This window comes from Canis aureus, chromosome 1 (assembly GCF_053574225.1).
Source record: "Canis aureus isolate CA01 chromosome 1, VMU_Caureus_v.1.0, whole genome shotgun sequence".
NCBI lineage: Eukaryota > Metazoa > Chordata > Mammalia > Carnivora > Canidae > Canis > Canis aureus.
The window spans coordinates 43,596,769-43,621,895 of NC_135611.1; the positions used below are offsets into that span (position 1 = coordinate 43,596,769).

Here is a 25,127-nt window from a genome sequence, read left to right on the forward strand (position 1 = left end):
AGATAATACAATGGAAATTATTATCACCAGAGTCTCTGGAGATAGTAAATATACCTATATAAGGTTTTCCAGTTTTGTAAAAGAGGCAAGGATGCTGTAGTTGTGGGAAGAAGAAATTCCACTTCCTGTCCTCTACCATCCAAAAAATATATGCACTAAGAAATAATGGTGAAGGAGGAAGAGCTAAATAAAAGAAGGATTCCTTCACCTTAATGGATTTGCACGGTCTTCATGGGGTTAAATCTATTCAATATTTTGCTTGTTAAAAAACTAATGTTTAGAGTGTGTAAGCCTGTTTTAGACTTTCCTATGTATTATTTTAAGGCATCTCAGAAAAGAAGACGAAATATCCCAATTTAGCTGAGTTAAAAAACATCAAATTTGTAAATCACTCCTGTGGGAACCATGAGTTGTCACAGCTTCAAAATTCTCTTTGTTTCTTCCACTGCCAAATGGAAAGACATATGCAAGAAAGCATGGCTAAAAAAAGTTTTTCTAGGAAACAAAGCTGAAGAGGAGAAAATGGAATTTCCAAAGGGGCATCTGATTAAATGAAAGGAGCCAGGGCAAACAGAAGCACAAAGGATAACATAATGGTTATTTTGGTACAGTGAGTATTGACCACAGGGAGAAAAGGGATTTACATTGTTATGCTTACTCCTATCTGACAAAGTCTAAAGGTTTCTAGGTCACCATGTACCCAGTTTTATCAAAGTCACTTTCAGATGTCACATAACTATATAATCTGTCTTTTGGCTGAAGTTAATCAAATAAACTAGGAGGTCTTTGAGGACCAGGTTGATTGTGACCTGGATGTATTCATTCTCCATAGCTTGTTCAATGAGAAACTATTCAGTCTTAGACAGTCTTAAAAATAACAGAAGGAACACTTTTGCCAGAACCTATACATTGGTTGGGGGTGGGAGGGAATAACCATTTTCAGATGGCTTTCTTTCCAACACTCGATTACACTTATTTTGTTTTGACGTTAGACTTTCAAGCTGGCCAACATTTATAGGGACAAGAAAAGAAAGGCTACAATAACTCATCACAAACCCCACTGATTGAGAGGGAAGAAAAATGTATAAAAATGTAGTGAAATTCACACATCTATACAAGGTATTAGGGATATCCAACTCCAACCTGAAGGATCAAAGATAAATTGTCCTGAGTGTCAAGATATATGGAGAAGCCCCCTCATCTGATTACAACAAACAATATATCTGGAAAAATCATTCCCTGAATTATTTGGCCAAAAAAAAAAATAGATGAATGACTTAAAAAATAAGCTCTTCTTTTTTTTAGTGTCATCTGTGCATTATTAATGATTCATTCAAACTACTGAGTTTAAGATGAGTAACATTTAGATAAAATTTATGTGAACCATAATATATTTGATTACATTTATCCACTCATTTATCTTGGTTTGTGCTTAATCTCCTGAAACTTCACTTAGGCATGATCAGAAATGTTTAATAATTCATGAATGAATTGTGTTTTTAGTTTTTTAAACTTTTCTCAAAGCTATACATGCACATATTGAGTCAAACAGTTCTACAAAGTTACTCAAGCACATATGTTAAGCAAATAGTTCCACATGGCTTACTAAGAAAACAGCTTTCTTATACCCCTCACCTCCATCCCACCCTCCAGGCAACAATTTTAATTCTTCTGGTTTTCACCTCTGTGTAATCTATTCAGACCAGCAATCCCTAAATTTTCTGTTTTAGGCATAATCTATGAATTTGGCACTATGAAAGCTGAGGACTTACTTCTTTTTCTCTATCACTACTTACCCTACAGGCATGCTTCTTGTCTCTCTGTTCTTCCAATATTGTACATCAACATCATGGATGGTTAGATATTTATTGCCAAGCCTTGTAGTATACTATGGTGACCTGTAATTTTTTCTTCCTGGAATCTGCTACTATTTGGTTGCTTGATTTACCATGTACTTATAATTAATTCAACTCCTAAGTGTCCCCTATTTGTGTAACTATTGTGTCATTAAGTTGAAACTCTTAGATATATCCTATTAATTTCATCATTTGGAGGAAACTTTCCTGAAGCCTCCTGTCCTAGTCCCATATGAACTACTTGCCCTCTGGGTCTGCTGCCCAGGTAATCATCCTAAGACCTTTTGGGCCAAAATCCTGGGGACTCTCTGAATGTCTTTTGTGTGTTTCATTTTTCTTTTTCTTCCTCTCTGCATATCCTCTCATTATAGTGAACCCCATCTTCCAGTTGCTTCCAGATAAAGGATGCATGGTCTTTGATTCATTGTTGCCTTGTTTCAGGTGTTTCTATGAGAAATCAGTTCCATTTCATCTTTTGATTATTTTAAGTTTTTTTTTCTTTTTTCTTGTTAGTAATTATAATTTCTTGTTATAAATGTTATAGAATACCACAATGATATACTTCTGTGGTTTTGTTTCATTTATTTTATAGGGTACCTCTGTGGACATTTTAGATATGGAAAATTTTCTTGAACTACTTTTGACAATTTCTCCCTTTTGTTTTCTTTATTCTTTCTAATTTTCTATTTTATGTAAATGTGTCCTACAGTGCTAATCCTCTAGTTTTTATATCATTTTGCTCCTACTTAACATATCTGACTTTATATCTATTTTATCTAAGATATTACTTTATCTTTCAAAATATCTTACTATTTTTTATCTCTGGTATTTTATACTTAATTCCCATAAGCTCTTCTTATTCTGTGACTGCTCTTTGTGTAGTACTCCATTCTTGCTCTACGGACATATTATCTTTCTTTTTGTTTTTCTACTCTCTTCCATCATCTGTTTTTTTCTTTTTTCAAATTGTTTTAGTTTATGCTTTATTTTTGTTGCCAACATCGGTTTTGAGAGTGTGGTTTCTTATTGTTTATTTAGTTTTGTCTTTATCACATGGGATTTGTTAAGCTGTCTGGTGAGTCTGGGTTGTCAGGTCATACATAAATGTAAAACAAAAAGGGCTGAATGGAAGTTTTGCACAAGAATGGAGCTTCCATTAGTGGACTTCGCTCTAAGATCTGTGCTGTGGTGGAAGGGAGTTTTGAGGGGAATTAGAAGTCTGTGCAAGACACCTACCTCACAGTAGACCTGTAGAGTTTCTACAGGCAAGGGCATACTAACTTGCTAAAAGAGGAGAGAAGGGCATGCTCCTATTGGCAAAGGTGGCTTGACAAAATTTAGGGTTTGGTTATCTCAGCTTCAATCTGCTCTCATTTGATCATTCCAAATTTTGAGAATCCAATCTTTCATAATCAATGCCCTAATGTTAACCTAAGAGACTAAGTGAGAATTGAGATTCATCTTACATTATTATTTAGCCAACTCCAGGATTAGACTTTGAGTTTGGTTTTCAGAAATCCTGATCCTACAGGTCTGGGAAATAGAGATTTCTTTTAGGGCAATTATAGAAGCTCTGGCCTTTTACTTAGACTTGACTCTGAACTCAAATTTTCTTTTCCCAAGTTGCTTCCTCTTAGAAACAACCAACAAGGGTGCCTGGGTGGCTCAGTTGGTTAAGCATTTGCCTTTGGTTTAGGTCATGATCCCAGAGTCCTGGAATTGAGTCCCACAGTCCCACAGTGGGCTCCCTGCTCAGTGGGGAGTCTGTCTCTACCCCGCTCCCTGCTTATGATCTCTGCTTCTCTCTCAAATAAATAAAATCTTTTTTTTTTTTTAAGCAACCAATACAACACTATACTTCTTATATTCACTAAAAAGCTCTATGGTGATAACTATGTGGTCAACCAACACTTATTTTCTATCAGCATATGATTATAGATGATTTAAGGTGATGTTTGAAGTAAATCTTTTACCACCAAATGCCCTGACCTTAGAAGAGGCATATACACAGGTTTAGGGGAAGGTGAACTCAGATTCCTTTTCAAGTGATACACTTTAGGGGAGAAAAGACAAAGTGTATAAAAAGGTAATATAAGGATATAATAGCAAAGATCACAGGGCTTTTGCTTCATGGTTAAAATATGGGTTACATTTGTTTTAAAAACGTTTAAGGACACTCACGTTTATATGAATTTACACCTGGATCTTACAGTTTTTATATAATTGATAAAGACAATGGCTTCAGGGGATCCCTGGGTGGCTCAGTGGTTGAGCACCTGCCTTCGGCCCAGGGCATGATCCTGGAGTCCCGGGATTGAGTCCCACATCGGGCTCCCTGCATGGAGCCTGTTTCTCCCTCTGCCTGTGTCTCTCTGCTTCTCTCTCTCTCTGTATCTCTCATGAATAAATAAATAAAATCTTAAAAAAAAGACAATGGCTTCAGTTAATACAAGAAGTGCATTTAAATTCTGACCAGGGATGCCTGGGTGGCTCAGCAGTTGAGCATCTGCCTTCGGCTCAGGGCGTGATCCCAGATCCTGGGATCCAGTCCCACATCTGGCTCCCTGCATGGAGGCTGCTTCTCCCTCTGCCTGTGTCTCTGTCTCTCTCTGTGTGTCTCTCATGAATAAATAAATAAAATCTAAATAAATAAATTCTGAACAAATTTTGATGAACTTTGTCTATTTCCAAACAAAATTTAGATTTCTTCCTAATAATGATTCAATACATTCTTACTCTTCTGAAAATCTTTCTGCTTGATTTAAACTGATTCTTTTTCATTTGCTTCATTATTTCATAAATTTTACCTGTCATAATCTTTGGATAGACAAATTTGCCTTTACTACACATCCTCCCACAATGTCTCCCAAAAAGGTTTTGAAGACAGTTCATTATTTAGGTAAATGCATCGCCAATAAAGTCATTGAGCTCTTTTAATGAGTTTGAATCAAATGCTGAAATTTTGGGGGCACCTGGGTGGCTTAGTTGGTTAAGAATCTGACTTAATTCGGCTCAGGTCATGATCTCAGGGACATGAGGTTGGGCTCCACTCAGTGGGGATTCTCCTTGAGATTCTCTCCCTCTCTCTTTTTCCTTCTCCCTTTGTCATGCTCTTTGTTTTTCTCTTCCTCTAAAATAAATAAATAAATCTTAAAAAAAGAAACCAAATAAATAAATAAATCTTAAAAAAAAGCCCTAAATGCTGAAACTTTCTATTCTGGCCAAACAAATGTTTGGTGACATGGGAGATAAGATCTGCATTTATAAATTATTATATAGTTTAAAATTAAAAAGTTTAATCTTTGCTATTAATTAATTAATTCTAATTAATGTTAATTTCTTCTTTGGGGAAATAAAATACAGAATTATCAGACACCAGAACCATAATAAAAATCATTCAGCATATATTACTGAGCTCCCCAATCTTCCACACGAGAGCTCATTTGAAAGCCATGATAAATTGCCTTTTTTTTCTTTTTTGATAAATTGTTTTTTAATGCATCTGTGAAAAAAATTAAAATTCAATTAGTTTTTTAGTTGTTAGTGACCATTACACTATGGGTTCAGCTCTAGAGAGATTTAGCTGGGTTTATCATTGTGCTTGGCTTTTGTTAACGGTCCTTATGCTTAGGAGCAAGGACTTCCCTGCACTAGTCTGTTGTTGACTGCTATGTGCCCACCTCACCCTACCCACCATTTCCTCAACACAAAGGAAAGAAAGGAAGGCAGGAAGGTATTTCCATTTTATGCAGATTTTTCTCAGAATATGGTGAGCTTTTACCAATGTAATAGCGAACATTTGTAAAGCGCTTTCAAGTTTATCAGTGTAATTCCATACGCATTTTTAAATATAAATTTTCTGATACCTTTTTTAACAAAATAAAACACCGATTTATTAATTTATTCCTAAAATATAACTGGTACATAGGCCTGGAATATATAGATTCAGTCAGTGTATTCTCTTCTCTACAGCATGGTTTCCATGGGAATGGATATTATAATCAGAAGGTGATTAAATAAACCTGGGGGTAAAGCAAGATGTGTGAACAGCTGGCTGGGAAAACGGGGTACCTACTTCCACTGGAGGGATGGAGCTACTAGGCCAACATCCATATTGGTCCACAGGCACCTTTCCTCCTGTGCCTCTGTCATATCCCATCCCAATATTCCTATTTCAAAATTGACCACTCCCCTTCTATTATCAGAATCTTTAGCCTTATTAATGCCATTGGTTAGGCAGTAGTCTACAGTCTCTTCAAACTTTTACCCTGGAAGACACTCTTTCTCTTCTGATATCTTCTATATCTGAGCTCATCCATTGTGTGTTGCCTTTTTTAGTGTAACTCAGTTGTGACGAGGCCTCTCTATACTACTAAGAGCCCTTGCATTATAGTATCTATGGTGGTTTGTGCTCGAGAATACCTGCATTTTAAATATATTAACACATATTTCAACAAGGACTCATTATTTGACACTATGCTGAGTACTTCATGTGCATTTTCTTTCTTTTTTTTTAGAGAAAGCAGGAGAGAGCATGGGGGGTGGATGGGGCAGGAGGAGAGGGAGAGAGAGAATCTTAAGCAGGCTCCATGCCCAATGCGGAGCCTGATCCAGGGCTTAATCCCACGATCCTAAGATCATGACCTGAGCTGAAGTCAAGAGTCAGACACTTAACTGACTGAATCACCTGTGCAGAAGCTTTTTATCTTGATGAAGTCCCAATAGTTCATTTTTGCTTTTGTTTCCTTTACATGCATTATTCATCTTTCTCTGATTTGTTTCACATAGCATAATGTCTTCAGGGTGAATCCATGTTGTTGCAAATTTCAGGATTTTCTTCTTTTTTATAGCCAAATAATATTCCGTTGCATCTGTATATCACCTCTTCTCTATCCATGACCATGCATCCATCAATGGAGCTTAGGTTATTTCCATGCCTCAGCTATTGTGAATAATGCTGCAATGAACAATGAATGTGACAGTGTAGAAATTTCTTTGAGATAGTGATTTCATTTCCTTCAGGTATATACCCAGAAGTGAGATTGCGGAATCGTAGTTGTATTTTTAATTCTTGAATAATCTCCAAATTATTTTGCACAGTGGCTAAACCAATTTACAATCCCACCAGCAGTGCACAAGCATTCCCTTTTCTCCTTATCCTTGCCAACACTTGTTATTTCTTATCTTTTTGATAACCATTCTAACCCAAATGACCTCTTCTTCATTTTTAATCCTGAAGGGTCTCGATTTAACTTCAAGTCCAGAGAATCTTTTCACAAAGTACTCTCCTTAATTACAGGGAGTTCTATTAAATTTTATTGGAACTGCCAAAACAATTCAAAAGGTACTGGAGAGCATTGACATAGTTGCTATACATGGAAGAAATTCCCATCTAAATACCCAGATACTCCATTTATGCCTCTCTGCCTCTGTTGCCCCACAGGGTGTAACCCTCACACAAATTTCCCCTAATGAAAAGGACTCCCCATTCCCTCAAATAAATCCCTGATCTAATTTTGCCCCCTATGAGAATACATAGACAAACCTCTATTGAAAGTTACAAAATCTCAGAGTTCCTGGCCACTTAATCACTGGACAGCCAATCTCTGAAGTGCAGCCCCTAAAACTAGTGTTCTCCCAGCTAAAGCCCCCTTCTACAGCCCATCAACCCCTCATACAGCTATCCTCTAACTGCTCTGACCCCAACTCAGTCCCTTGTATTCCTTCTACCCCTTTCCCTAATCCCCAGAACTGGCAGCCACCTAAGCCACTATCCTAGGAAACTGGTAGCTCCCCAGGGTTTATCCCATCTCCTGGTGATAATCTCCCCTATACCACCCTCGTAGTCCAATAAAAATACAGATTTTTTTGGCCCAATTAGATTTGGGGATCCAAGTCACTGTCATTCTTGGCAGTTCCTCTAAATTCATTCTCAAGAAGGAGCTCTTCTGCATACAGGACATTGCCAGTAAAATAACCAAAAGTGTACAAATCCATTTTGATGCAAATGTTGGTACCACTTGCCTCAAAAGCTTCCTCTGGGGTTGGCCTCCATGGCTCTTTCTTTCCTATTACAGGCATGGATGCATTGACACCACACCATATGAAACAAGCCCAACTTCTTGGCCTTCCTGGTAGAACTTACCAAATGGACACTGATTTCTCATTCTCTCCCAGTCAGGATGGTAAACACGCACCAATATCAACTTAAACACAGCACTGAGGACCCACCCACTGCTATTCAAGATATGCTTGAGACAGAATCATTAGCCCCACAGTCTCCCCTTTCAACAGCCCCATTTGGTCTGTACTTATGCCAGTACCACTGATATGGAAACTCCAGTGCTATGTCTCCCCTATTAAGGATCCAGTTCCTCATGCCACAAGTTCACTGTTCTAACTAATGTGCTCTATTCTGTTCTCTTCATAGAGAAATTCCCATTTGATTTCTTGAAGGGACTTAATACACATTTATGCAGCTCACAATGAGATATTTAAACAGCCCTGCCATAGCGTGTCACCTCTGCTGCCAGGATTTCAATACTTTATGATTGGGAAATGGCTTTATGGGGTATTGTACAGATGATGTTATGCTGAGGGGTCCTTCTGAGGAAGTGGTATGGGCAGTGTGCTGGGAAACCACCCCCCACAAGATCCAAGGCACAGCCTCACCTGTCAAGTTTCTGAGCATCATTCCATTGTCTAGGTGCTGAGAGATTCCCCTGGTCATCAACCATCAATTGCTTTCTATTGAACCACTCACTACACTCAGATAGACACAACTCATACTAGGCCTTTTCATGTTCTCTCCTAATTCTTGGTCCTGTATGTGCAATCATCCACAATTTTACCAGCTTCTACGGGGGTGAGACCCAACAGTGCACTTTTAGATGCTACCCTATGGGCATTCTAGCAAGCCTCAACTTTACTCGCATCTGGCACTACCTCATGAGTTGGGACCTTGGCCAAACTTGACCATCCATACCTCCTAGAGACTAGACCAAACACGAGTCTATCTGACTTCCTAAGGGTTTTAGACTAAGTACCCACCCCAGTGGCAACCCAGTACATTCGTCTTGAGTGCCAACTTTTGGCATCCTTTCAGACTCTTTTGGAAACCAAAGTCCTAACTGGCCCCTACTCATTACTACTCTGTATTCAAGTTCCTACAATGCCATAGGCTAGACATACCTCCCAGCAGAAGCTCAATAAAGCCTCTGATGCCTTCTTGGTAAAATGGAAATTTTACCTTCAGGACAGCGTTCAACCTGACATCAAAGGTCTTTCAAAATTACAGGAGGATGTGACTTCCATCATGCTCAGCTCCTTGCCTGACAGCCTTGTAGAATTGGGAATGGTGCTTCTACTTCTTCTTCTGGCTACTTGGTGAGCTCCTCAAGACCAACTGTGTGAGATGGGAGTCAATGTTCTTCATTGATGGTAGTGCTAGAATCAAAAGCAATGCCACTACTTCCCGGTGGCTTCAGGCACATCTCTGGTGGGGAAATGTACTCCCAGCTCAGTCCAACTGGTGGACCTTGTGGCTGTCCAATTAGCCCTTAAGAAAGTGGCCTTTCATAGATCCACATTTTGACAGACTCCTGGGCTTTTGCCAATGGCCTTGTAGTTTGGTCTGGCCGTTCCATCCATTTTCAGAAACGCATAATTAACACACAGTCCAAAGATTCAGATGACATATAGGCCATCCATCACTCTACTCCTCCAGGATATTTTTTAAAATGCTCTGCTAAATCTTGCATCCTACAGGAGTTCCATCTAGCTGCATTATGCAAGAAAATTTGTAAAAGGCTGAAAAAGACTTCTTTATTTGCAACACAGCTAAAATATGTCTGCTAAATCTTGCATCCTACAGGAGTTCCATCTAGCTGCATTATGCAAGAAAATTTGTAAAAGGCTGAAAAAGACTTCTTTATTTGCAACACAGCTAAAATATGTAATTAGAACTCAATGATCTGATACTCCAGTGCAGTTAAACAGGAAATGACAGAATGCAGATGTGTGCATCCAGATGCTATCTTGGGGGTAACTAAGACCATCTTCAAGATCATAGCGGAAATCATGAAGAGTAAGTACAACCCCGCTAATGACTATTTACTCTCTTCAGCAGCTGCTCTTTAGAACTGGATGTTTCATATTGCCAAAAGACAACAGACATTGGAGTGGAGATAAACAGCTCTACTTATACTTATTTTTTCCTAGCACATAGAATTAGAGAAAATGACCCAGAAAATCATGGAATTAACAATTCTTTTTGTCCAAATGTTAAGAAAATTATTGTTATAATTATTTTATGTTATTGTAGAAAATTTAGAAAATGAGAATATTAAAAAAATTGTCTAAAAAAATTGTCTATAATCCTACCATCTACTGACCACCATGCTTTCTATAATTCCATGCTACTCTTTTTATGCACAATTCAAATCATTTTTTAAAAATGTTTATTGTGTTTGCACAAATATCTGGTTCCAGAAAAAAAAAATGTGCACCTTTACATGCTTCTTGACATTCTCCTTTACTGTGACCAAAGCAGCAAAGCCTTTGGAGAATGTAACACTGGAGAAATTTGGAGCTTATCTGTGGCAGCAGTAGTTAGTAGGTACCTTATCAGTGTTATGATTTATCTACATAATTCCTTGTTTTCCTTCCTCTTGTTTTTAGAGGAAAGAAGAGGTTAGTAATGAATGTTCTAAATGAATTCTAATGAAAAAGACCACAATTTCTTCTTTTCCTTTTAGAATTTTGCGTCATTTTTAGTAGTTCTCAAGTACAACGCCATAAGGTGGTTTAAAAGGACAGAGCAAGTAAATTGTTGCTATTAATAGTTAAATTATGAATGTATGTGAAAGTCTCCCCTTTTAATAAGTCAGAGGATAAGTTATACCTGCCATAACTAAAGTTCTATTGTACTCTCTGAAGAGCAGTGATGGGAGGACAGAGTCAAAATGAGCACAGCGGATTTGAATGGACCTCTGAGGATACCTGTGGATGGTGCCATGCATATGAATGTCCCATCCATGAGTACCACCTCAGAGAAGAGAAGGAAACACCTGGTGTCTGACACTTCCCCTTTCTGTCTTTGTAAAGACAAGTACAAGTGAAAAATAAAAGATTTAATTCTACCTATCAAAAATAAGGAAAGAGATTCCCCCCCCCTTTCTTTCAGCATTTACGTTAGAAATTTTACAGTAAATTCTTTTTTCGTCCCTTTGAGATGTACATAAATCTTTTTAGAAGGCTAAATAAGCCTCTGTCCAGCTTTATAGCACAAAGATGTTTTCCTATGGACCTGAAAGCCGTCTCTTCAAAATACAACCATCAGAGAAGATAGAGCTTCCATGTCTGAGTTGCCGTGAGAGGACAGGATCCATGGGCAGCCTGGGTGACTCAGTGGTTTAGTACCTGCCTTCAGCCCAGGGCCTGATCCTGGAGACCCCGGATCGAGTCCCATGTCGGGCTCCCTGTGTGGAGCCTGCTTCTCCCTCTGCCTGTGTCTCTGCCTCTCTCTCTCTGTCTCTCATGAATAAATAAATAAAATCTTAAAAAAAAAAAAAAAGGACAGGAGCCTAACTTCCAATGGGTGCCTTACTCCAAATTACAAACTACCTCTTGTTGTAAAGGTAAGGGAAATGTATCCTTGCCTTAGACAAAGCAATTAGCAAACACAGATGGCTACCTCACCAAACAGATTTAGGATGAACTCTGTGCCAGGTGGAGCAGCCACCTTTCTCAGTTGAGGGCTAGTTATTGCTCCTCTCAAGAGCATGTGTGGAATGTGTTGTATCTGCTTGACTGTCAAAAGGGGGGAATTTCTTCCTGTCTTGGCCACCTCTATAGTGGATTACATGCAACATGTATCACATTCTAGTTTAATATTCAGTTCAGTAATAAAGCTGCTTTCTTTCTCTATCTCTTCTACCTTCATGGAGGTAGACAAGTGTTATCAGCTGAATCGTGTCCCTCTAAACTCCATTATTGAAGTCCCAACCCTCAGTATTTCACAATGTGACTATATTTGAAGATAGGGTTTGTAAAGTGGTAGTTAATTTAAAATGATGCCAGTTAAGCACCTTTGGGTGGCTGTTATCCAATTTGCCTAATGTCCTTGTAAGGACAGGATATCTGGACACAGACCTATACAGAGGGAAGACTATGTAAAGACACAGGGAGAAGATGGCCATCTACAAACCAAGGAGAAAAGCCTCAGAAAACATCAACACTGCTAGTGCCTTGATCTCAGATTTCCAGCCTCCAAGAGCTGAGAGAAGATAAATTTCTATTGTTTGAATCACCCAGGCTGTGGTACTTTGTTACAGCAGCCCTAGTAAACTAATACAGCATGAGAGTTTGTTTTTAACTCTATCCCCAACACTTTCCATTCTTACTTCTTGCCCTCATTAATTCTTGCATTCCACAGATATTTACTGAACATGGAGTATTAGTACACATCATGTTCTGGGCTGGGTTCTAGGCACACAATGTTTAATACAATATGACCTTTCTCTCACAGAACTAAAGACAATAGGAAGAGACAAGCGGCTAAATGAACAACTATTAAGTGTGACAGATGAAGCTGCGAGCTTCATTCACACCACCACATCTTCAGTGCCTTGCTCCTAGAATAATCCACAATCGTCCCTAAATAAACACTTGTTGAATGAATGAAAGGATGCCCAGAAGAGTAGCATCCAAATGAAGAGGAGCATCCAAATTGAACTTGTGGGTCAGAAAGCACTTCCAAGAGAAGGAGATATTTAAGCTGAGTTTTACAAGATAATTAGGAGTGAACTATTTGCAGGTAGAAAGAAAATTTCAGACTGAGGAAATAGCATGTTTAAGGCCATATGGTAAGAATCAGCAGAATACAATGAGAGAATTTTGTGCTACAAAGAATACCAGTGTGGGAGTGAAAAATAAATGAATAACAGTGGGTCTTCTCTTGAGTAGCCCTTGACCTTGAGCTCTGCCCTTAGCTCACTTAGTCCAGTTTTAGCAAGGATTCTGCTAAGTCAATTTAGGGACAATCTCCTCTACCCTTAAACCTGATCACCCTCCATACCTGATCAAATTCTTCATCCCCCAGCTCAGTGTCTTCTCATCCTTGCCTGCCTTCAGCAAGAATTCAGTTGAGCCAGTCTAGTAAGAATCCCTGAAGACTTGACTTGACATTTCCTCTTAGTAATTTTCCATCTGCTGACCTTGGGTATAAATCGCTGCTTATCCTGGTGTTTAGAAGGTGAGCCATGTCTCGCTTCCCCACTCCCAAACACTCATTGTAGTGGTTCCTCATAAATAAAATCTTCCTTACCATCTTTCACGAGTGTCTTTGTGGAGGCCGAGAAAAAATAAGGCCCTCCCACCTAAAGTTTAGCATTAGCACAAGGACAGCCATCTTAGGCCCCTGTGAATAAGAGCTGAACTTTATGGGAAAAACTGCAGAATGTCCTCAATGTCCTCAGCAAGTAATCCCATATCAGAAAGACAACAGGTCCCACACCCATGGTAGAAAGTCCCATATTAGAATGAGAACAGAGCTCAATGGCCTTAAAAGCCCATATCAAAATGTAAACAGAACTTGAGAAATTCCTCCATCTCTTCGGAAAACCCCCTAGACCAGCCTATAAAAAAACCAGCTGTAACCCACTTCGGGGTCCAAGTCCCTGCTCCGCTGTGTCGGGCACACTTGGACCCAAGCTCGAGCTTGCTAATAAACCCTCGTGTGCTTGCATCAGTATCGGCTCCTTGGTGGTTTCTCGGATTCGCAATCTTGGGCCCAACATCATGAACATCATGAATAGTTTTTCTTTAACGGGTAATAAGTAAGATTTCAGAATCAGGTTGGCCCTTTACGATCTGAGGCCAATCTTGCTGCTTGGCTTTTGTCCTGAAAACTAAGGCAGACACTAAGGAATTTTTATACAGCAAGTGATTGTAGGGCTAATTTAGAGGTGGAAAATCAGCTACTGCAGATGAGCAAGATGAGAAGGGATGAAGGCATGGAATAAGACACAGAAAGGAGGTAAGCATAAAACACAGGTGAGAACAATCTCACAAGGGACTTCTGTAGGAAGGTACTTGTATAAATAAGTTACTAAGATAAGAGCAAGCTGTATCCACTTGTTCCCAGGCACCTCAGCAGACTGGTAACAGGGATTGCTAAATGGATTTATGAGTTCCTAGAGTTAAAACAAAGAAAACCTGGGGCAGCCCGGGTGGCCCAGCGGTTTAGCACTGCCTTCAGCCCAGGGTGTGGTGCTGCAGATTCGCGATCGAGTCCCATGTCAGGCTCCCTGCATAGTAATAGAGCCTGTTTTTGCCTGTGTCTGTGCCTCTTTCTCTCATGAATAAATAAATTAAATATTTAAATTAAATTAATATTTTTAAAATTTAAAGTTAAAGTTTTAAAGCAGTTGCCATGAGACACAACATTCTGACCATCTATATGACAAGTGAAATAATCCACATGTTCAGCTTCTTGAAAATTATATTCATATATACTTCAAAGGCAGCAAGGAAGAAATCACACTGGGAACAACTGAGTGTAGTTGCTTCAGAACAGAATTTATCCAGTGTTGTAAATCAGAGTTAGAGAATCTGTTAAAATGACAGGCAACCTCTCACATGGTGTGGGGTACATGGTGTACAGGGGTACATGGTAGTTCCCCTGCGCTTGTGTTGACTGGAAAGGAAGCAAATTTACACTCCCTACTAACAACCTTCCCTGGTAAATGTCTGTTTTTCTTATAGTTGATTTTCGTTACCCCAGCGCTGAGCTTTTCTACCCGCAATGTGAATAACCTAATGCAGCTAAGGGAAGAAGGAGAAAGAATTAGTTTTTTCCTGGAACAGTGGGTTCCTTTTCCTCTTACTCAGTGAAAGGTCAGATGCCAAATGACACGGTAACTAGGAAGGAAGAAAGGAGAAGAGAATTTTCGTATCTCAGTAATTTGTATTAGGTATTTTTTCAGGTTCTTGAACTTAAATTGCAATCACAATGATTTAGGCAAATTATGTTCCTCAACCAACCTTCTTTGCTTAGGGACTCAATTATCTAAATTCTAAAAAATGGGTCATCATTCTTTTCCTAAGGTGTATCTAGTTCATTGTTTTAACCAGGCATAATTTCACTTTGGGAAATTAATGTAAATGTCTCAAAGGTGTGCCGAGTTATTTTAATCTATTTCTGTACTTTTTGTTCTCTAAGAAGTTTAAACTTTAAAAAATTATATTTACCTTCTCCTACATATTCTTAAGGTCTTTTTTTTTTCTCAAAAGAATGTATTTATTCATGAGATACACAGAGAGAGGCAGAGACATAGGCAGAGGGATAAGCAGGCTCCCTGTGGGGAGCCCGATGTGGGACTCGATTCTAGGACCCTGGGATCACGACCTGAGCCAAAGGCAGACGCTCAACCACTGAGCCACCAGGTGTCCCCTATTCTTAAGGTCTTAATGCCCATCTTGAGGATAAAGTCATGTCCTCACTCTAAGACCCACAGGACTGAGAACGTGCCTCTCACATGACTTTGCCCCCACAGCTGCTTCCCTCCAGCCCTGTTGCCCATGACCTTATCCCTAACTGCTCCTCTCTACTTCTTTAGGCCAAATCCAAATTGTGCAAACAATGGCTTTGAATTTGTAAGAAAAACCCCTTCCATTTTAAGAGAATCATCTTTGGCCAACTACAGTAGTCCTTCCCCAGGCTCCCTGATTGGAGTTTTGTTTTCCCTGGTTTCAGTTACTTGCAGTCAATTTCAGTCTGGAAACGATGATCCTCCTCCTGACATAGGGTAGAAGGTCAGTTGTACCCTCACATTATGTTCTAATACCTACATCATTCCACTCACTTCATCTCACCACACAGGCATTTTCTCATCTTATATCATCACAAGAAGAGTCCAGTATGAGAAGGTGTTTTGAGAGATTCACGTAACTTTTATTACAGCATATTATTATAATCGTTCTATTTTATTAGTTGTTGCTGTTAATTTCTTACTGTACCTAATTTATAAACTAAGTTTTAGGGGCACCTGGGTGTCTCAGTCAGTTAAGCATCTGCCTTCAGCTCAGGTCATAAACCCAGGATCCTGGAATTGAGTCCTGCATTGGGCGGTCTGCTTAGCAGGGAGCCTGCTTCTCCCTCTCCCTCTGCCTACTGCTCTTGTGCTCCCTCTTTCTCTCTCTCTGTCTCAAATAAATCAATTAAATCTTAAAAAAAAATAAACTAAGCTTTATCATAGGTACGTATAGGAAAAAAAACAATCTCTATAGGGTTTGGTACTATCTGGTGTTAGGGGGGTCTTGAAACACATCCCTCCACAGAGAAGGGGGGGGATTCCCCTAAACCAGCTGAACTTTGGCTGACCGTTTCAGGTAAAATCCTATTGAAAATTCTACGATCCTTCCCCATATCAGAGTGCTCCTTTGGAGCCTTCTCATGTCCAGCATTTTGTAATAAAGGATTATGCTAATGATGAACTGTTTCAAAATATCTTTTCTTGTTCTGTTGTACAAGAGGATGACATGTTCCATATGGCAGCTTTTAAACCTTATATTGTTGAATGGTTGATGATAGAAATTAGAACCAGTAAATTAAGAATGACGTTTTCAAAATGACCTCAGTGGCCCAGGAAGAAACAGCCAGTACACTTAAAAGACTAAATGGAAAAAAATTTAATGAAATGACTATTTACAGAGATGTGGGCAGAGGAAGGTATTAAACTAGCAACAATAGGAAGCCATTACCAGCCCAAGGCCCAGAGCCACAGGAAAAAGGCTGACAAAATCTTGACCATAGAGGAACTCAGTTACTGACAGAACCATGAAGCAGTGAAGACGATGGGGGTTAAGTACTCAGGTCCCACTGTCCTCCTGCCCTCTGATCTCCTGCCTTTATTTACCAAAGGCTAAAAACAATGGGATACCAGAAGGCAAGGTCACCTAAAGAAGCAGGATTGAGAGGCAGGCCTCCCAGGGCAGAGCTTGGCAGAGAAGACAAAACGATTGATCTCAGAAGGCAAACGGAAATATTGTATCCAGTTGGGTTCTTGGGAAACAGATTCCCACAAAAATACTGAATGTAGGAAAAATGGGAAGGTATTCTTGAGAACACATGAATAGGAGAACCATGATTGGACAGAGCAAAACGTGAACTGTGATACAGTTGCAACAAATGCCTCTGCTGATTCCTGCAGCATCTGAGGCTGAGAAAGGTCTTCAGAGATGTCCTGAATTGGAACAAGTGGCCTGGGCTGTTCTCAGCTTCACAAGTGGTTGGATGTGGTCTGCCACTAGGGGGAGGGCATCTCAGGTAGGGCAGCTCCTTTCAGCCAAGGGCAATTCTCAGGTAGAGATTTGGCTATGATGCCCCCTGGTGGCCACCGTGGCTGGCCTCTGAGAAGTGAAGACCCAATCCTGGGGGACCCAAGTATCTACTATAAGCATCTAGTGGAATAAAGGCAATCCAGAAAAACAGCTATTTGGGGTGTTAAGGAATTAAATATTCTATTCTTTGAAAAAAATATACTTTTTTTACAATTTAAAATTTTTAAATTATTTGTAAAAATAATTTTATGTTTTAAATAATTTTAACTCTGAAACACCTTGAGAAAAGATTATCCTTAGTTTCAGTTAAACTGACATGTATTTCTGTGAAGCTGTGCTTCTGAGACTTTACCAATAACTTCCAAACAAAACCTGTCAGCCAACCAAAGACGAAACTGCAAAATAAAATGTGTGAATTTGTTTGGGGTCTTAGGGATTGCAATCTGGGAGACACAGGTTGACCAAAATTGAAAGTGTGCTCTGGAGAGACAAAAGAAGTTAGAATTTTTTAAAATGGAAAACAGGAATTTACAATCACGCTGTGAACAAAATGGGATTGGGGTTGGTTTAGTTATAATTACACTAATCTATGTATATGTGACTGGTTGCTAGGGCTAGTGATGGGTGCTAAGTTCTTTAATGTCCATTTTAACACATAGCAGATGCCTTGACTTTTAGCTGAATTTAGCACAAATTTTGAGAATTTGAGACAGAAGACATGCATAAGCCCCATTTCTCCAATGTCCTCCTGGCTCTTTTAAATAATCCTCCTAGCAGTGCTTACTCCATTTTATTCTCTCCATTATCAAACCTAATCAGAAAATAGGCATCCAACCTCAAGAGGATTCTTTCTCCAGGAGGGCAGATCTATGCCCTCTCACTCTCCACCCCTATTTCTATCTTCATATCTTATTTTTCAAAAAAATTTTAGGGGCACCTGGATGGCACAGTCGGTTAAACAGCTGTCTCTTGGTTTGATTCAGGTCATGATCTCAGGGTCGTGAGATAGAAACTTGTGTTGGGCTCCAAGCTCAGTGTGGAGTCTGCTTGAGATTCTTTCCCCCTCTGTGCCTCTCCCCACTCACACATGCATGGGCACACACTCTCTGTCTATTAAATAAATAAATATAAATAAATAAATAAAATCTTTTAAAGATTTATTTTAGACCTACAACCCCTAGTCCATGACTTATGCAGAATATGATGTGGTAGGTGGTTATACCTTGCTTCTTGGAATGTATACATAGACAAGTTACATGGATGAAAACAGAGGTAACCACATAGGAAAATAAAATAATCAAATGCATCACTCTTAACAAAAAGAGCCAGCATTCTAGCTGATTCTCTAGAGCAGTAGAGTGACCCCAAAGTAAAGGTATATAAGATAGCATGTTAGTCACACTAGATGAATATCCACTAAAAGTTGAAAATCTTTAATTTACATAAGCAACCTGCAATTCTGTTACAGATCTGAGTAAGAAGCTGGGCCAGCACTCAAGGGTGGTGAGAAAACCAAGGACATTTCTCGCACTTCATTTTGAAGCTGAGCCAAGCACTGGGCAGATCTTAGTGCTGTAGACAGAAAAAAGTCTTACCTCTTTATGTTTCCTAAAAACACAGCGAAAAGTATCCCTAAATACAGTTTTCAGTAAGAACCAGGGGAACATTTTAGAAAATATTTCCTAGGTAAGCTCAAGAAAAATGCACTGAAACAGAAGCAGGAAATCATAAGAAGACAATGTGAGATCAAAAAATGAAGAGTGACCTGAAGAAGGGAATTTCAGAAAATCCAAACTGTAAGAGAAAAAGTAAAGCTATAATGTTTACAGGGTATCTTGCAAAAGTGAAATCAGTGATCAGGAAAACAAGGAAATATGCTCTTTAAGAACATTAAAAAGTGGGGGCAAAACTATGAAAGACACAGTTATAGATACCTGAGAGTGGAAATATTGGATAAAGTATACACAAGAATACTAGAAACAGCAATTTTCACCTAAATAACAAAAGACAATTTATCTACATTTAAAAAGAAACATACACAAGACCCTGCAAACAAAACCTACAGAATATAGAGAAGCTTTTCTCAGAGGTAGCCTTATATTTATTTACGTTATTCTGGCTAAAAGTAACAAGAGTAAGTTGGAGAAAATATAAGGAAATACTGGGCATCCAGACCTCTCAATGAACTGGAAGATTTATTTACATATACACAATAGTTTAGTATGTAGATTCTGAGCTTCTTCCTGAATTGGAAACCAGTGTGGTCAATTTTCAGCACTGCAACATGAAAAAGTTTATTGCTGGAGATTTCTGATTTCCATTCTGGCATGTAGATAGCCTGGGGGTCTCACTCCCTTCCAACAAAAAAAGCATGGAATGAAAAACAATATTTTAAAAACCTTTTTAAAAACTCTTTTCTTATATCCATGAGAGGATTGAAGTCATAGGGAAGGCCACTGTCCTGAAAGCTAGACAGATGAACGCAGTTTCGCAGATTACCTAGAGTGGCAGCAGCTGCTAGAGCCAATAGCAGAAATACTACACTGTGGTGGACAGATTGCCGGAGGGATAGTATGGACTAGCTTGAGGACTAAAGACTCCCAGTGGCCTGTTGTAATAGGGTCTCCACCCTTTCATGAGTGTTGCCTCCAGGAGCTCCAATGGATTCTCCTTATGAAAATTGGAAGAAAATCCCCCTGTAAGTTTCCAGCAGGTGGAAAAGAAAAGTTAATCATTTTTAAATAATGCCCAGAGCATTCTCTTCTCCTTAACAGAGTGCCCTCCAAGGAAATTATTTTAATGAAGCCTCACCAACATGGTGGAAGGAAAGTGTCCAAGTCTAGTCCCTTCCATCCATCCTGTCTCAGTTGAAATGTAGGAAGAGGTGGAAAGCTGAGAAGCATTTGTAAAAGGCATAGCCCAGAGTCACAAGTTCACTAAAAAACTGAGACCTAATCATAGACCTATAGAATGCTTCCCTAATGCCCACCCCATTTTATCACCAAATCAATATGGCACCTGCATAATAATGGGATGACAACTGAAAGAACTTCAAAGCTCAGAGCCTATGTAAGAAAAAGTCTCTAGGGAAACCCAAGACAACAAAGGAGGCAAAAACAAGAACACCAGAGGAAATTTTAGCTTCTGACACCAATAGCCACAACAAACAGTAAATGCAACCTAAGTTCTAGCCAGATAAACATAAAAACTCACGCTGAGGGGGATCCCTGGGTGGCTCAGCAGTTTAGCGCCTGCCTTTGGCCCAGGGCGCGATCCTGGAGTCCCGGAATCAAGTCCCGGGTCAGGCTCCCGACATGGAGCCTGCTTCTTCCTCCTCCTGTGTCTCTGCCTCTCTCTGTCTGTCATAAATAAATAAATAAATAAATAAATAAATAAATAAATAAATCTTAAAAAAAAAAAAACACTGATAAATATAAAAACTCATGATATTGAGGTCCTGGGATTGAGTCCTACGTTGGGCTCCCTGGTCTGCAGGAGTCTGCTTCTCCTTCTACCCCTCCCCTATGCTCTGCTGTCTCTCTTTCTCAAAATAAATTTTAAAAGATCTAAAAAAAAAAAAAAAAAAGCCTCTCATTAAAGGCCTACTTATCTCAGTTCCTTTGGCCTACTACATCATGTCCAGCTTTCAACAAAAAATTACAAAGCATGATAAAAAGGCAAAGAACACAGTCTGGAGAAACAGACCAAGAGTCAGAACCAGATTCAAATATGGCAGAGATTTTAGATCTATCAGACAAGGAATTTAAAGTAATTATGAATAGGGGCACTTGGGTGGCTTAGTCAGTTAAGCATCTGACTTTTGATCTCAGCTCAGGTCCTGTTTTCATGGTCGTGAGTTCAGACCCAGTGCTGGGCTCCATGCTAGGTGTGGAGCCTACTTAAAAAATAATTAAATAAAAAATAAAGCAACTATGATTAATATGTTAAGGACCCAAAGGGAAAAAAATAAAAACATGTAAAAAAAGATAAGTAGTGATGTATAGAGATAGAAACTCCAAGAAAGTTTATTCTCTCTTCTCCCTTTAGTTCCTTCATATGTAAAGGGAGAACTGTAAGTTTTTATTTCATAGGGTTAATACTTCTAAAGCTCTGATACTCTACCTCATGTCTTATTTTTTTTTTAATTTTTTTAATTTTTATTTATTTATGATAGTCACAGAGAGAGAGAGAGAGGCAGAGACACAGGCAGAGGGAGAAGCAGGCTCCATGCACCGGGAGCCTGACGGATTCGATCCCCGGTCTCCAGGATCGCGCCCTGGGCCAAAGGCAGGCGCCAAACCACTGCGCCACCCAGGGATCCCTACCTCATGTCTTATATTTACCTCATGAAAATTATTCAAAACATAACAGCTATTATTACTATTACAAAATTTATAGCTCTTCTAGATCTCACCAATATGTCCTATACAATGTCCCACTTATTTTAACAATGAGAATATATCAAATCATGGATATAATCTAACAAGCTATAAAGGACTGCTAAAAAGTGGGAAAAAAATTACAAAATTGTATCAAGAGGTTGTCTTTAGTCATCTCACTGAATAGAAGGAGATCTCCTATGATCATGGATTGGAAGATCTAGAAAATGTGATTTTCTTTCATCTGTTTAACATATAATTACTGAAATTTTAATATTTCAATGATTAATATGGAACTTGACACAATGATTCTAAAAATTCGTCTGGAACAAGTAGCAGAATAGCTTTGAAATGTTGGAATTGAAAAACAAGAGCTCTAAAAGAATGCTTTAAAATTATAATAATTAAATTCTAGACATATAAATGGATATATCAGTGGTGCTGAATAGATAATCCTAGATAATTTGTAATGTACCCTGTTACAGCAGTGATTTTTGTCACTTCTTTTATCAAATACATTAAATGTTACAAACCATGGGACATCTGGATGGCTCAGTTGGTTAAGTGTCCATCTCTTGATTTTGTCTTGGGTGGTGGTCTACAGGTGGTGATATCAAGCCCTGCATTGGGGTCCACGCTAGGCATGGAGCCTGCTTGGGATTCTCTCTCTTTCCCTCTCCCTCTGTCCCTCCCCTCTCTACTTGCAAGTGTGCGTTTTCTCTATCAGAATAAAAAAAAATGTCACAAACCAAAGGAAAATTCTACTTGGATTTGAGTAATTACATTCTATCTATATATTAACTGGATTAAATTGATGTTTTAAAACATGATGTGTGTTTCTCCAGATATTTAAGGGTCCTTTAATGACCCTCAGAAGAGTTTTATAGTGTTTTTTTTTTCAAATAGGTTTTATAATTAAGCAGAGAGTTCTCTAATAAAATTTAAAATATTTCATTCTATAAATTATATATAGTTATAAGCATATAGATATAAAGTACTATAGATTATAGATATATCTATGTATATGTTATATCTAGATATATAAGAGAATCATATTTATTTGCATGTGTTTATGATTTAATCATATTGTTTAAATTTGTCTCTATTGCTTAAATTTTTGAAAATTTGACTCATACCTCTATTTACAAATTCTATTTTGCTATCTCTGAATTCATGATATCTTGGGGGGAGGGTTGTTCATTTGTGCTAGTTTTTATTTATTTTGTTTTGTGTCTTCCTTTTCTTTTCCTAGTCAGCATCTATTATTTCCTGCCTTATGCCTCTCCTTTCTTCTAAAAACACATTGCTCCTTCACATATCTTATGGAAAATTCTTTTTCCTTCACCATAATTTCTTCATTCAAAGGGGAGATGTTACTTTGCCTCAGAACCCGCACCACAGATGATAGTTGACTGATCTGAAGTTATTGAGAGGTATCTGCAAAAATTTTCATTCTTGGCTTGCTTTTCCCCTGACAATAATATAGATGAATTATGCAACATTTCTCTAGAGTTATGTGCATATCAAATAACAGTTATTGTTCCTGGGAGCCTGGGTGGTTCAGTCAGTTAAGCTGACTATTGATTTTGGCTCAGGTAATGATCTCAAGGTCATGACATGGAGCCCCGCATTGGGCATGAAGCCTGCTTGGGATTATCTTTCTCCATCTCCCGCTGCCCTCCTCCACCAATTCTCTCTTTCTAAAAAAAGTTATTATTCATGAAGAACACAGAATGTATAGGGTATTTCTATGGCTATCTGCAGCCCACAATAGGTAGTAAATGGGCTCAACCTGGAATTTATTTGAAAGATAAAAGGCATTCCCAAATCTTCAAAGCTGTTTCTCTAAGATCAAAAAAAAAAAAAAAAAAAAAAAAAAAAGGCAGCAAATTTTTCAACCAATGAAAAACTTTAGATATCTGAAAACTTCTGTGAAAAAGGAAGTTTTCACATCCACATACAATGATTATGTTCTATGCTAAAGTAATAATATATCATAAGATTTAAAAGCATACAACGGCTTCTCATACAATAAAGAATCATCAATTTATAATAAAAGGAGATTCAATATTCCTCCCTACCTTCCAGCATTACTCCTTTCAACAAGAATCAGTTTTTGTAGTAGGCAGATGTTATGTGAATAACCAATTCTAAGTATGTGTATAGAATTCCCAGAATAGCTGGTACAGAGAAAACAGACATCTATATTTTTTTAACATGGAAATACCAACCATCATAGAACCACCTACCCTTACCCTATTGATTTTGAAAGCTATTCAAAATCAATAAATATTCAGAATTTCAGAATAAGGGTTTTATAAAACTCTGTTAGACTACGAACTCAAGAGCTAACTGCTATTTGAAAGTTTAAATATTCAGACTGTGGAATACTTCCGTTTCCAATAATTATGCAGTCATAAAGTTTGTATTTACCCTTAAACACTAAACAAATAGACGACTGGACAAAGTATATAACACAAGTGCTTTTGAACATTGGTCAATAGGCAACACAGGACACTGATCCCTGAGGGATGCAGAACCTTGAGAACAGGACTGTGACCTCTGAAGATTTGTGTCTAAGAGCCAATTATTGAGCACAGAACTCACACACTCACTGTTCTTGCTGAGGAGACAGAAATATTTTCTAATTTTTTGACACGGTTAACTCATTATGTTTCAGCTTTCCTTCTCCCCCCCCCCAAAGATTTTATTTATTCATTTATGAGAGAGAGAGAGAGGCAGAGACATAGACAGAAGGAGACGCAGGCTCCTCGCAGGGAGCGCGACGTGGGACTCGATTCCCAGATCCGGGATCGTGGCCTGAGCTGAAGGCAGATGCTCAACCGCTGAGCCACCCAGGCGTCCCAACTTTCCTTCTTTTCTAGCAGAAACAGTGAAGGCTAAATACTTCCCCTTGAATATTGCATTAGCTGATAGGTGGTCTTTGTTACCTTTTAGATCAAAATCACATCTAATGGACTATGTACAAATGTATTTTCAAATTTTGAAACAAATGGGCTTTTGTAATTATTTTATTATTGATGTCTAAATTAGTTGCACTCTGGTGAGTTAGAACATAATTATGCAATTTCAGACTTTTAAAATTTGTTGAAATTTGCTTTATGGACCAATAGTTCTATAAATATGCCATGTGTACTTAAAAATTATATATATATTCTGTAGTTTTTAGGTGCAGTGTCCATGGTGTCAACTTTGTTAATTGTGTTTTATCTTTATCTTTTTTTTAAGACTTTTTCAATCACTGATGAAAAATACATTAAACTTCCTATTATAAATGTGGATTTTGCCAGTTTTCCTTATAATTTTGTCAATGTTTGCTAGAAAATATGTTAGTAGATGAATTTGATTTTAAAATAATTGTCTTCCTCACATATTGAATCTTCTAGTATTATGATAGATTATGACATAACTCTCATCTCAAATGATTCTTTGTCTTAAATTTTATTTTGGCTGATTTTAATACAGCTATATCAGGTTTTTGTTTTGTTTTGTTTTGATTTTGGTTTGTTTGGTTTTTAAAAAATTTTTC

The 25,127-nt window shown here is 38.3% G+C and overlaps 1 long non-coding RNA gene across 1 annotated transcript in view; it reads right to left on the minus strand.

Moving 5' to 3' along the window:
* LOC144313818 (uncharacterized) overlaps positions 1–25,127 on the minus strand; it is a 91,918-nt gene that overhangs the window by 56,130 nt on the left and 10,661 nt on the right. The window contains exon 2 of the long non-coding RNA XR_013379435.1: positions 20,412–20,557. This is a non-coding gene — a long non-coding RNA (uncharacterized LOC144313818). The remainder of the gene's footprint in view (positions 1–20,411; positions 20,558–25,127) is intronic.